At 43.6% G+C, this 13,031-nt stretch overlaps 1 long non-coding RNA gene across 2 annotated transcripts in view; it reads right to left on the reverse strand.

Annotated features, from left to right (window-relative positions):
• Nucleotides 1-13,031, reverse strand: part of LOC135314253 (uncharacterized) — a 32,957-nt gene that overhangs the window by 16,311 nt on the left and 3,615 nt on the right. The window contains exon 3 of one of the 2 annotated variants that reach the window (XR_010373690.1): nt 1,594-1,720. The exons of the other annotated variant lie outside the window; for it this stretch is intronic. This is a non-coding gene — a long non-coding RNA (uncharacterized LOC135314253). The remainder of the gene's footprint in view (nt 1-1,593; nt 1,721-13,031) is intronic. 2 annotated transcript variants of the gene reach the window in all.

Genomic DNA, 13,031 nt, shown 5'->3' on the forward strand with positions numbered 1-13,031 from the left:
CCTTAGGCATGACATACACCTGATCTCTACCGGTAACCCCTTCTGGGGACGCGAGGATGCAAAGTCACACCTGGAGAAATCACAGTGTTCCACGGATGGCTCAATCACCCTCTTTCTTCCTCTTGCTCCTACTGAAGCGCAAGCCTAGTCGCTCCTGTCATCCTCAAACCTCTCACATCTACTACCCACCACAGATCAGCATCAGGGAATAGTAAACTTTGTAGAAGGCGATTCTAGATAATATTACTTTTAGATTTTCTAACAATAACATCACAAAATAGCCGAGCCAGTTATTTCTGCTGAGGAACAACACACCTGCGAATCACAGAGCACCGGTAAAAAGAAATTTCAATGCAAAAGCCTTGGGAACATACTTTTATAAAATAACGTTAAAGACAGCCAGAAATGCCTTTCTTTTGTGCAAATTTCACAGCATATTAATCCCTCCTGGTCCACACTAAGGATTTTACCTTATTAATTACTTCTACTTCTTAAAATCAAGTGTAGCTAGCAAAACGTACGCTGTGCTCTATGCCCGTAGCCCCCAGGCAAAAGAAAGTAAAGTCTGCTTTGGGATATACATTTACTAAATGCATGAAAGATTAACAAATTCTGTTTCTAGAAATCCAGAGATGCAGAATTCCAGAGCCAGAAACGTTAAGGTGGAAACTGCAGTGGGTACGGCCAGAAAAATGTTAACGCCAACAAAGCGCTGCTAGAACACATTTTTTTGTTGGGCAACAAGTTTAAAGCACTTTAACACAGATGGCATTCACCAGTCACAGTCATCCACACACAGAGAAGACTATTTTGTTGTTGTTTTCGGAATATCTGACTATGCACGTTAGGCAATGGTTTCGTTTCAGCGCTAAGTTACGGCCACGCTGACAGCCAAGTCCCATATACTTGCCTTGAAGTAAGAATAAATGGGAAGGTTAAAAACATCGTGGCACTTCAGGCCTGCTGTTTGAAAGACAGGCTCTTGTCTAGATATACATTTAATGTTCATTCTTCTGCCTTGAAAGCAAGGCTAAGTGTATTCGCTGCTACTGATGAACAAATAAGAAGCAGGTATGATTATCCCATCAAAAAAAGCTTCATAACACAAGCTACTGGTAGGTCAACCCAAAACCAGTCCTTTCCATCAGCTTCACCAGATAAACTGGCTTCTACTCTGCTGTTCGCTATCACAGGACGTTCCCTACAATTTCAGTTATGAAATAAGACTTTTGGACCTCAATAACTAGCAAGTAGCGGGATCCACCTCCCTCGGTTGAACACTTCCCCCAGCGCTTGTCTCACAACAGCGGCACATTTTCCTTACCTCAAGGTTTGGTTCTTGCGAACTCAGTCCTGGGGGGGGGACAGCAGGCAAGGAAATGGGCAATGGTATGGCTGAAGCCCACACGCAGCCCCTTCCAAGCAGCGCGATTCCACACGTCTGCACAACTGCACTTGTGTTCGGGTTGTTTTACCTGCTCTGCCTAACCCATAGTCATCCTTTTATTGTTCTTTGAGGTTCCGAATGGGCTGGCCGCGTTAATCCAAAGCCTGATTCCGAGGACTCCTCAATACATTATCGTGCTCACCAACCTTCTCTTGTTCCTGAGCCGACTGCATCTGAAGATGACACGGTCCAGTTTTGGTCATGGTGATACCAAGGATACAGACCCTGCTCCCTCTGCTCCACCTTCCCTCAGCACAGCTCATTCCAGTCCTCCTGAAACGATGTGGAAATCCTCAAACAGTTACTGGTCTCCTGCTGACGGTACCTGTCAGAACGCAAGCTTGGGCTTTTCCTCATCCTGTTGTCTTCTACTCTCCACGTAGGATGGAAACCCTAAAAGGTACTAGCATAGGCTAGCAACGGGGGACGGTCTGACTTCAGGATTACCCCACTGAACAGCAAACTACAACTTACTGAGCACCGATTTGTCAAGAGGAGGCACACCCTGGGAAATGATGGCATCTTGCAGGGATCCAAGACTGGAGGTGATCAAAGACTCACCGAACAAAGAAACTGTAAAAGTCTCCAAGGGCAGGACAGATCCACTCGATCGCTGCCGTGAGGTGGGCTTGCCTGTATCAAAACCTCCATAAAACGTTAAGGATCTGCCTTACCTAAGGAGATCAAAGAGGACAGCAGCGCTAAGGATCCCAAGAGCGTTTCCTCCCTAATTTCCACACTTTACCCACCAATTAAAAACAACGGCTCTCTGCATATGGGATCAACCGTGCTGTACATCTGCGGGTTCCCACGCTCAGTCAGGCCTCAAGTCCTCCGCACGGGCATTCTGGCAAAGCAGGATCAGGCCATGAGCAGAGGGGGCGACCACGGAGCGAAGGAGATGGTTCTCAGAGGGAACGATACACATGGGCGTCTCATCAGAGCTTAAGGGGAGTGCCTACTCTTTTTCATTAAAACACTGAATGAGTTTAATGTACAGGATTCAGTTAAGACCTTTTGGTAGGAATTTAAAGGATACGCCTTTAAACAAAAAGCCAAACAAAAACCCAAACTAAAAAGAAACCAACCAACCCAAAAAGGCAAAACATACTCTCCATAGGTACTTCTACACTCCTGTCCCTCCTTTAGTGTGGACTATTTTGGGTGGAGTTTAGACATTTCTGGAGAGTACAATGTTGCTCTAGAATAATAAAGTGAATTTGTGATAAGCTTTTTGCAGAAAAAAAAATATTCAGGTAGCATCTCCCTTTGCTTAATTCATTTCCTACCCCGAGCTTTAAGTTCCACCTGTGTGGAAGATTAAATCAAGGGGAAGATATTTTACCGGTGTCTATGAAAACCAGAAGTTGGTGAGCCACCGTCTTGTTTTTGAGGAACAAAAAGCCACCTTCAGTACCCACCCCCACCTAGTAAATAATACGTCAGAGTCTCTCCACTTTACCTCACTGAATAAAAAACCAAACGGTGGCTTGTTTATATCGTACTGTCCTTGTACTAATACCTTTCCTGGTACTAGAACCTACTTTCAGTAACCTGTACGCAGAGATGTATCTTCAAATGCATACGGCCACGTACATCCAAGTGTTTTAAAAGTTACAAACGTCCTAATTAATACAAAGCACTCAAGTCATTTGACTCCTTGTTTGTATAACCACTTGTCACGAACTCGTGTGTGACTTAGCTATGCACCCAGTAAAACGAGTCTAGCTCATCTGCATCCGCCAAAGCTCCATTTGCACGGGTGGTCATTGCAAACAAGATGCGTTTGGTGTGGCATGAGCTCTGCGAACCCGCACACACTCCTTCAGCCCTTCTGTATCCTCGGCATCCGAGCCTGCAAGCCTGCCTGTTCCCTCCGACGAACACCCACCTTCCTTCGTAAGCACACACTCTCGTTTATGCTAGCTGGCATTCCTGTGTTTTCTGGTACCTGTATACAACACCCCAGAACTGCCAACTGGATTTTTTTTTTTTTTTTTTTTTTTTGTATCTGTTTTCACACAAATTTATTCGAGTTTCGAATGCCTGCCTGACCTGTGGAACCACCTCGGGGGGAAAAAAAAAAAAAAACAAAAACAGGGGGTGGTCACGGAATTTCCACATCCAGAAACAAGAAAATGCAACTCTACTTGTTTTGCCCATACCGCAGTGATTTCTAGAACTCTCAACTACCAGAACAACTTAAACTGTTAATAAACCACATTAATTTCCTATGGCTTTCCACTCATAAGGCTGAGATAGGAAAGCAAATATTTAAGGAACAATGACAGAAAGAGTACCTTTTTTAAGGTTGCTGTAAAAACAGTGAAAGTAGATGTAAGAAAATAAACGAGGTTATATCATTTTGGGTTTTCAAGAAAGAAGCTATTCATGAAGTATGGAGGAAAGAAGAATGTATCTTATTCCTCCCCTCGTGGGGCTTTTAAATACACACAACGTATCGCAAGCTCTGGGAATTTTCCAAGAGAATAACGCAGCACATAAGCGGCGGTAACATTCAGAGCCTCCGAGTATTTCCCTAGCTCATCTCCAAGCACACATTCCAGCGTAAAGATCTGTGCTTTGAGCTTCATTCAGAAGACGCACAGAATGCTGAGGCACTTCGTACAGCTATTATCTGAGGAGTCTGACCCAGGAACAAACAACACTGTAGAAGAAAGCTAAATTACCAACACTTCGTTTCAGCATCGTACGCTCAACAGGGTGTTTTGCGTACCCAACTAAGCAGCCGATTTGCTGCTCGGTAAGCAAAGAATTTCTGACCCTGTTTGTACAACGCTGAACTCTAGCACGCGAGAGGGTGAGCTGTGAATATTCTCTGAAGCTCATTTGATTAAATCACTCACTGTTTTTGTAACAGCATTTCTGTAAAGGAAAAGCACTTCCATTTACCCAAATGTAAATGTCACTTTAACAGAAATGGGAATACACGATCCATATGAAGAAAAACAAACACACTGCGCCTAGCCAGCCTGCTTCTTTCTGAAGTCTTTTTATGCTCAGCAGATGACAAATCCTCTTTGGTATATTCAGTATTTAACATCCACCACTTATTCCTAGGTTTTGCTTTTGTCATAATTAAAAGAAAGTAACACATCATTTTCCAAGGCCTACAATAGTAGTACTACACTCAATACAGATGGTGATCAATAACAAGAAATCCTTCCTCTCTTTTTCTAACTGGATCTTTCCGGTCTCAAAATCCTTGTAAAGATTTTGCTGGGTCCGGTATCGGCCAAGTTTGCTCCCCACCCTGGGACTGCACAGATGGGAAGGATGGATGTTCAGCCACTTGGCCCCTTGGCTCACTCTTCAAAGCACCATCCAACATACTCATATTTTTTTCTGTTGCACGTAGGGTTCAAGATTCAACAATGAAACCTGGATCCCTTGCATTGTGAACCCAGGATGAAATAGGTCAGAAAAATTAGTGAAAATATGATTGTTAGCAAAGACCAAGTGCAGAGAAGAACAGCTAAGGTGACAGACTCATCAAGTATATAGGCGCTTCACCAAAACAAAGGCTGAAAAGGGATAAAATTCCTCCCTTCACATACCTAAGGGATAAATATCAGAGAAGCGGTGCTATCCAATCTAACAGATATCATGACTACAAGGCACCATGAAAAAAATTAGACTTCTTATATCCACCAGAGGCTTATTGAACAGCCGCAGGATCTTTTCCAGTTCTGTTTCCAGCTGAAGGCCACGCAACTTCCTCGCGCTGATCACACCTGCCCCAAGAACAGGTTTTCATTGACATAGTGACCATCCAGACCAAGACCCTCGCTGAGGGGATGAAAACTGCACCTACTTTTTATCACTGCCACTTCAATCACATAGTGGATGGCAAGAAGGAGCTAAATAACTCTACAGAAAACAACCGATGGTTGCTGAGAAACGATGAGGTGAACACGAGTCAACAGTGTTTCGCACTTTACAGGGATCAAAGACAGATGTAACCCAGGTCTCAGCTGGAGGACAGCACCCGGCTCAGGAATGCTGTGCCTTAAGAGGTGTACTCACCACAGACTGTACGGAAACATCAGATGTTCAGCAAACAACCTCCAAGGAAGTTTGGAGAAACAGAGAAACCTGCCCTGACAAAATGACCACAAAGTCTGTAAGTACTTTAAATAAAAGTGTTAAAACAAAGAAAAAAAAAAAGGGGGGGGGGGGGAATATGATGGTGTTTTTTCTGTTCACAGCCTGTACGAGAAGAAATGGGCTTACTCTGCAGCGAGGAAGATTCAGGTGAGATGTTATGGCTGACACGCACAGCAAGTTTTTGGAGCAAATTACTGGGGAGCAGAAATTTCAACGTTACTCACCTCCAAGGGCTGCCCACATAAACATCTGTTAGGAAGAAAGTTATGTGTAGCTGACCCTGCCCTGAAAGGAAGCGTGGGCTAGATGGCCTTCCATACTTCTGACTCAATGTTTGATTACTTCACTTCTATCGTTATTTATTTCACTATAATGTTTATAAAGTCTGGCCAGCGACTCACGCCAAGCCCTGGGATAGGATAAATGTGTGACAGAAATGCCACGGTGGGCACAAAAAAAGAAATATAAGGGAGCAGTGGAATAAACAGGTAGGCAGGCCCAAAGAAACAGCACAACAGCACGTCAACAAGTAGCTCTGAAGACTTTTGCCGTCCTCATGTTAAAGGAAAATTAAGGGCTGCTCAGCAGAACGTGTTGTTTACAGGATACTCCTCCTCAGATGGAAATAATGGCTTCAAATGCAACAGGCAGACGATGGAGGCTGGCACACTGCACCGAGCAAAATTAGTGGCTGACTAAGGCGAGGTGATGAGAAATAAGGCAGCGCAGGATCTGAGATAAGGAAAAAGACTTCCTATTGAAAGCAGGGGAGCAGACCACAAGAAAGGGATGAAATATCAAGCACTGTCCTGTACAGTACGCTCCACAGCATCGGTCCGTGCGGAGGTAACGCATGATGAAATTTGCCAAGTTGGAGAAAACAGTATTGGAAGGAGTGATTAATTAGATGGCGAGATGCTGCGTATGTCTGACGTGTGCGGATGGCCAAGGACCTCATCACTTGAGATTTCACACAGAAAGAAATACGGAAGTTTAGACAACCCTACTCAGAATTAGAGAAACTCTTAATTCAAAGATGACGCCCGATTTGAATTTGCGTGACAAGCAAATAAGGCTGTTTCATCTGCCTCGACTACGACAGCGAAGGACTGGCAGAGGAAAAGGATCGCCAGTTTAACCACGTGCTGCGTACGCTGATGCCTCGTCTACTTTTGGAAAGACAAAATGGGATTTTAAGTTGTGACAGAAAACAGAAGTAAGTAACACCAGAATGCCTGGTATGACCACTAGTCTCATGCTTATGCAAAATGAGGGACAGAGGAAGCAAGATGACAACTGCGGTCTTTGATTACGTACAGAAAAACACGATAAGGAAGCATCTAGGAAGGTGAGAGAAGAACCGGTGGCAAGCAGCCACAGACGCCATGGGAAAACAGAAGTCCACGAGCACAACTGCTAGTGGCAGAAGCAAGATGACCAAGGAAATTTCTGCTTCTAGCTAGCAGACAATCTTGCTCCTCTTATTAGGGAATAAAAGTGTTTATGCTGGCTTTGCACCCTGCTGTACGTTGCGAGCTGACAGGTGTAGGCAGATTTAAGAAAAAGCAGACATCATCACCTTCTCTGCTCTGAGATAAAGTTTGGTTTCTGACTTGAACATCACCGCAGTTGAGCCGTGAATCGCAACCTCAAACGATTTATCATCTGCGAATGGATGTTCCAAGACTGTAATTCTTGAGACGGGAATGGACGACTGGGCCATTCACCAAATCTACTTGTAATCCTACGTGTTAACCCCCAAGGCTCACCAGGCTGCCCCACACCCAACACCAACCCTTTCCTGTGTTCCAGGGGACTGTTTTCACCTGCAGTTTTATGAAAGGCTGAAGCACCACATAAACCTCAAGTAGTGCAATGGGGCGTGTGCCAGTGAACTTCAAAATGCATTACATCTATCTGGAGGGCTGGGAACGAGACAATCGCATCATCATTTATATATTCCTACACAATTAAAGCAAAATCTTTTGTTCAGATCACGGAAGTCAGCTGTGTCAATTGAATTGCTCTGATTGAACTAATTGAATTTCAATTGCTCAAGGCTGGTTGTGAACAGTTTTGTCTGACATTCAAAAAGACTGAAGACTTCCTTTCTAAATGGAAGCGTGTGTGTGTGGAGGGACAACAAATGATTTGGCTGTTACCCAGAAAATAACAAACGTGTAAGGTATTTCACTGGAGCAGCACAGAGAGTTGTATCTTCTAGGAGAGGCCGCCATTTACTAGGGTGGTGCATGAAGCAATTCCTCAGTTTTAGGGTCCTCTTTCCATGAGGGAGGCGGGAGGGACCCTAACTCTGCTGCCTACTGAAGTCAAATCGAGCATTACTTATCCAAGCCCTGCTTCTTCACCCGTGTTACCAGACATGGAACGGACTTGAATTACAGCTTTACAGGACAGAGCGCATTGACAGCTTGTAAAACTGATGCTTTTGCTGCCCAGAAACTCCATACCCACCTGGGAGGGAAAACACCACAATGAGGCCATGAGAGGATTAGGATTCTCAATTATAAAAACATTTAAGTAATAAACGTGAAGCCAGCGGCAACAATTCCATAACTCTACGGGCCAGGCCACCACATCCAGCCTGTGCTCACCCTCCTTACTCAGCGCCAACTCATTGTACTTGCTCCAGTACATCACTTCCACTTCAACATCACCGGCATGCAAGAACCCCACTCTGTAGCTTTCTAAAAACGCCCATCTACTTTAAAACTCATTCAGGTATGATAACAACTTCTACGCTACAGGATTTGCTTCCTTCCCCCGTCATTCTGTCTTGGAGTAAAGAAAGCATCCATGTATTCCAGCATAAGTCAAGACTTGGGTTTGTTAAATTAACTTTTCTTCCTCTATGCCTTAAAAGTAGCTGCATTTATTTTTATAACTGCACATAAAAGCCAGCAGAAGACAGACCTGGCACTCGAAGACTAGCCTGCATGCCTAGGAAGCGCCAAGTCCTGCTGGGTGGACAGGAAGGGTAACTCTACCGTCAGTCGGGATTTGCAAGTTCTGCTCCACCCGGGTTTCCCACACGATGCAGACATCACTTACCCATCTATAGGACGGACGCGAGGCTTCCCCTGCTCTGTACACCTCGTGGCTATCATTCATAGTCACGAATGATTCTGCGATTCTTCATCGCTATCAGCCCCTCGGCCGGCTTTGTCTCTGGCTCAGTGAGTTTTTGAGCCGTTACAAGAATTGAGAAATCCTCCTTCAGAGCACTGGCTGGAACAGCAATGTCATACCCTATCGCCACCTGCGACTGGCCTCTGCGTTTAACAGTGGAATTCTTTGTGTAATTGGTCAAAAAAAGTGATGGACACACAATGCACCATACGTTTGCATTAGGCAGACAAATTTGCAAGTCAAAGAAAAGCAGAGGAACTAAACTATTATTAAACTCTAGTTGTTAACCTACTTTGGAGACTGTGGAGACCTAATTGTTGAGGAAAACCCACTCTGGGATGAGCTGATCTTTTACACCAGCTGAAACTGTAGTTTTCATTTTAGAACTAGGACTATTTTTGTTTCATTGGCTTCAAAAGGAGGGGTTTTTTTCTTTTTTTTTTTAAATAATCAGTTTTCATGCTGCTCTCCATATTGGAAAGAGGTTCGAAGATGGCACAGAAAGAGGATTAAACTACAATTTTCAGGCTCAGGTTTTCATTGTTAAAAAAACAAACCCGCAAACCAAAAAACACCAACCGCAACCTTCAGGCAAAAATTAAATTTGTAGAGAATCTTGATTTTTAATGGCATTTTCAAAAAACGCCGCGTGACTCTCATTCCATAAACTGCTAGCCATTACGTTCAGGAAAGCATGTAGTGTAACTGCCACCAAAAAAAGGTCACTTTATTAGGGCCGAGTCCCAGCACAGACGCATCCGTGCCAGGCGTGGGAGGCGCAGGACCAGGCTTCTTACTGCCGCTCAGTCTGCAGCCAGGCGGTGCCTGGGAGGAGGACGGGGAGCCTCGCTCCGTCGCAGAGCTCCATCCTGCAGCAGGACTACTGGAGGACTCGCGTCATGCCTGAATTTAGGTCTGCGGGAATTGCACCGTAGCAGTCAAGAGGGGCAGCAGCCAGGGATGCTTACAGAGCGCTTTCGTGAAATAACTAACAAACTTGTGATAACTTTGCGTGCTGGAAGTTCTGATTCCCACTTCACCTCTTTCCTGAATCAAGCCACAAAAGCCTTTGCTCAAGACTGCCCCGCAGTAGGAGGCAAGTTCTTAAGAAACAGGAGGTGGAAGTCACAAAAGTGAAGCAACGGGCAGTGACAGGTTGAGGGGAGCAAACCTGGCAACTCATTGAAGAGGGTAAGACTGAAGGGAATTAGGAAGGTTGCGTGCGTACATCTGCATCGCTGATACTCAGAACAGCTAGGAAGGAAGCTAAGCATTCTCTTAAGTACGACAGAATAATTATTTCCACTGCACAGACAAAATTTTATCCCCTGCTAATGCAGATGCTGGGGCTAGACAGCTAAATAGATATCTCTGACTATATAACCCAGAGCTCCTGAATTCCAGACCCATCTTTGACACTAGGCTAGTGCACGACCTTTGGCAATTTGCTTTAACAATTTTAAGTGGAAACTGCACTTACTGAGTGCTAGAAAACTCAGTTTTGATGACACATTAGTGAGAGAACGTAATGTTTTAGGGGTAGTATTTCAGAAGCCCCCCACTTCCCAGTAAAAGATTTTTCTCATTTGAACTAGTATTTATATTAAAAGGAAGCCTGGGTCTAGCAGAACATTCCTTATCCCTCGTCCTCCCAAATTTTTCTAGAGCTCTCAACTCCAAATTCCATTTTGGATCAAATCCAACATGTTCCATTCAACGTAACTGGAAACAAATACTAATAAATGAAAAGTCTGACCTACACTTTAAGGAATGGCAATAGAAAGTATTATCACAGAGAGAAGTAGAAAACTCCTATTTATTACAGTACTGAAGCAAATGAATTTATTACCGAAATGAAACCTTGTGTAATGAAGTGCAGAAATAGAAGGTATTTACGTTTAAGGGTTGGATTTTTCTCTTGCCTGAATTCAACAGGTTTTACCCATTATCAGAGTAATTCAGCCCCTCTGAATCCCTGCCCTTTCGCTACTATTCACAGAAAACACAACACAAAATCCTACCGCCTCTGATTCCACAATTTTAGCCCAGCCCGAACGCTTTTGGAACTCCTTTGGTGCCAGTTTGAAACCCAGCAGAAACAGCTGCATCCGCGGGTCTGAAGCTGGCAAGCGGAACGAGGCATCACACTGCTGCCGCTCCCGCCTCCATCACTTACGCTGCGACCAGCGGAGCATTGGACATGGCAGATATTTTTTTTTTTAAGTCCTGGCAGAAGTTACTACAGCAGCTGCACTGGTAATTGCGCCAGTAACTATGTCCCATGAATCACATTCCTCTTCAAGCCTCCTGCCCAAGAACTGTCCTCACTCTCATCTTCACTACTTAAGCTGTCAGACTTGAAAGCTCCCACATCCACCGCAGCAAGTTCTGTACAATACGCTCTTTCTACAGCAGGTACTTCCTATTCTGAGCGTTAGGAAAGAAATGCACTCCCTTCTGTTGAAGTAGTCCTGCTAAATCAAAGCCTAATCATTCTGTAAAGTATAAGAACTAGAAGTACATCTCCTTTTTCCACCCCCCTGAAAGGCACAGAACTGGTCAAATAGTCCTGAAAGTTTTCTTAAAGCCCAGTGGTACAGTAAGCTTGCTGTACTTTCAGCTCCATTTACACTGCTGGTGCACAGCCTTGGGAAAACCTGACATCGTGCTCTCGATGCCTTACGTAGCTCAGACAAACCACTATTAAAAAAAAAAACCCACACACCCCACACCTTTCTGTTTATCCCACCACACACAGATTCAACAAGAATCTCCAATTTAACTGCAGTCCTCCAAATGTCTCTTGTCATCTTCAGGAACAGCTAAATGAGTCCTGCAAACTCTTTTCAATAAACTTCATTTTATACAGTTTCATTTTGACATCATCATTCCCTGTATTTCCCACCTGAGTTACAAAACACACTAACATGTATTTTTAGCTTCAAATTCTGGTATGAACCCTTCTTCAACTTTTTGTACTAAGAAGGGACATTTTTCTTCCCTACCTCCGATTCTGTGTCTTATTCTGCTGTACCACAGCGGAGTTTATCAGCTTTGTAAAAGGAATTTTATCAGGAGGTTTGCAAGAACCTCTAAACTTCTTTTCCCACTTCTGTGTTGACCCACCCACAGATTTGTGACAGGCTAAAAAAAAAAAAAAAAATAATGCTGATTTCCGACCCTCCCTCTTGTCTCATGTCCAACAAGTTATTGTATTCTGATTGTAGACAAACTACTCAGGAAAGCTGCGCGGCTGCTCATTTGACTTCACAGTTATGATGCTATTTCTTCAGTTTAGGATTTTTTCACTTCCATATTACACACACATTTCCCCCCCCCCCCCCCCCCCCCGATTATCCTGAAGGTTTATCTAGCAATTAAGGTAATCTGTAATATTTTTGGCTTACAATGCCCAACTACTGAGATTTTCCAAAAGTTCTAAGGTTGATTGTGGGCAGGACAGACTGCAGAAGCAGTAAGAATGGCCGAACAGTCCGTTACAAGATCAGTAATATCTATTATAAGCCACTGAAACTAACTGAACAATTATTTTTATTTGTTAAATCCTGTAAAATGAAATATTAAAGACATAAAAAAGCACTTATTTGTAACAACGTCATCCCACCTCCATAATAAAATGATTAACGCTTCAGAAAAGAAATACAAAGCAATTTGCCAGTTTACATGAGGAATTGCCTGGTTATCTAAAGATCACCAAAGAATAATCACTGCATACCCTTAAGCAGCCTTTTCACAAAAAAGAATGATAGACAATGCACCTCCTGGTTCAAAACCAAAGAAACTAAAAAACCACCCCCAAAACTCATCTAAACCCTGTCCCAAAAGCATGCTAACTACCACAACCAGTTTCAGTAGGAAATAAAAAAGCATATTTGACAAACAGAAACTGGGGTGGGGTGGGTGAGGGTGGAGTACGGCAAAAGACTTGCAGAAAACTATTTAGACTATTTTAAAAACTGGTGTACAAGTTATAGAAGGTTTATGGGGGTATATATTGATCAGCCTATATCCGTAGACCAGCAAAAATACATTGAAACGGTTTCTTCCCCTGTTAATGATGAATTTCTAGGCTGCACTGGCATGCCTGATATTCTGCAAATAAAATGGGAAATAACATCCTACACTCAACTCGGGGTGAAAAAGGCCAGTTTTGAGATGTACCAGAAGTACTCACCTCCTCTTCTAATTTGCTAACTTAAAACAGCTGCTTCCCATTCTATACGTTGTTGTAAATTAACATTTCTTCATTTCTCATCTGAGCTTCACAGCTGAGTATCGATGTCTT

The sequence above is a fragment of the Phalacrocorax carbo genome, chromosome 7, assembly GCF_963921805.1.
Source record: "Phalacrocorax carbo chromosome 7, bPhaCar2.1, whole genome shotgun sequence".
Taxonomy (NCBI): domain Eukaryota; kingdom Metazoa; phylum Chordata; class Aves; order Suliformes; family Phalacrocoracidae; genus Phalacrocorax; species Phalacrocorax carbo.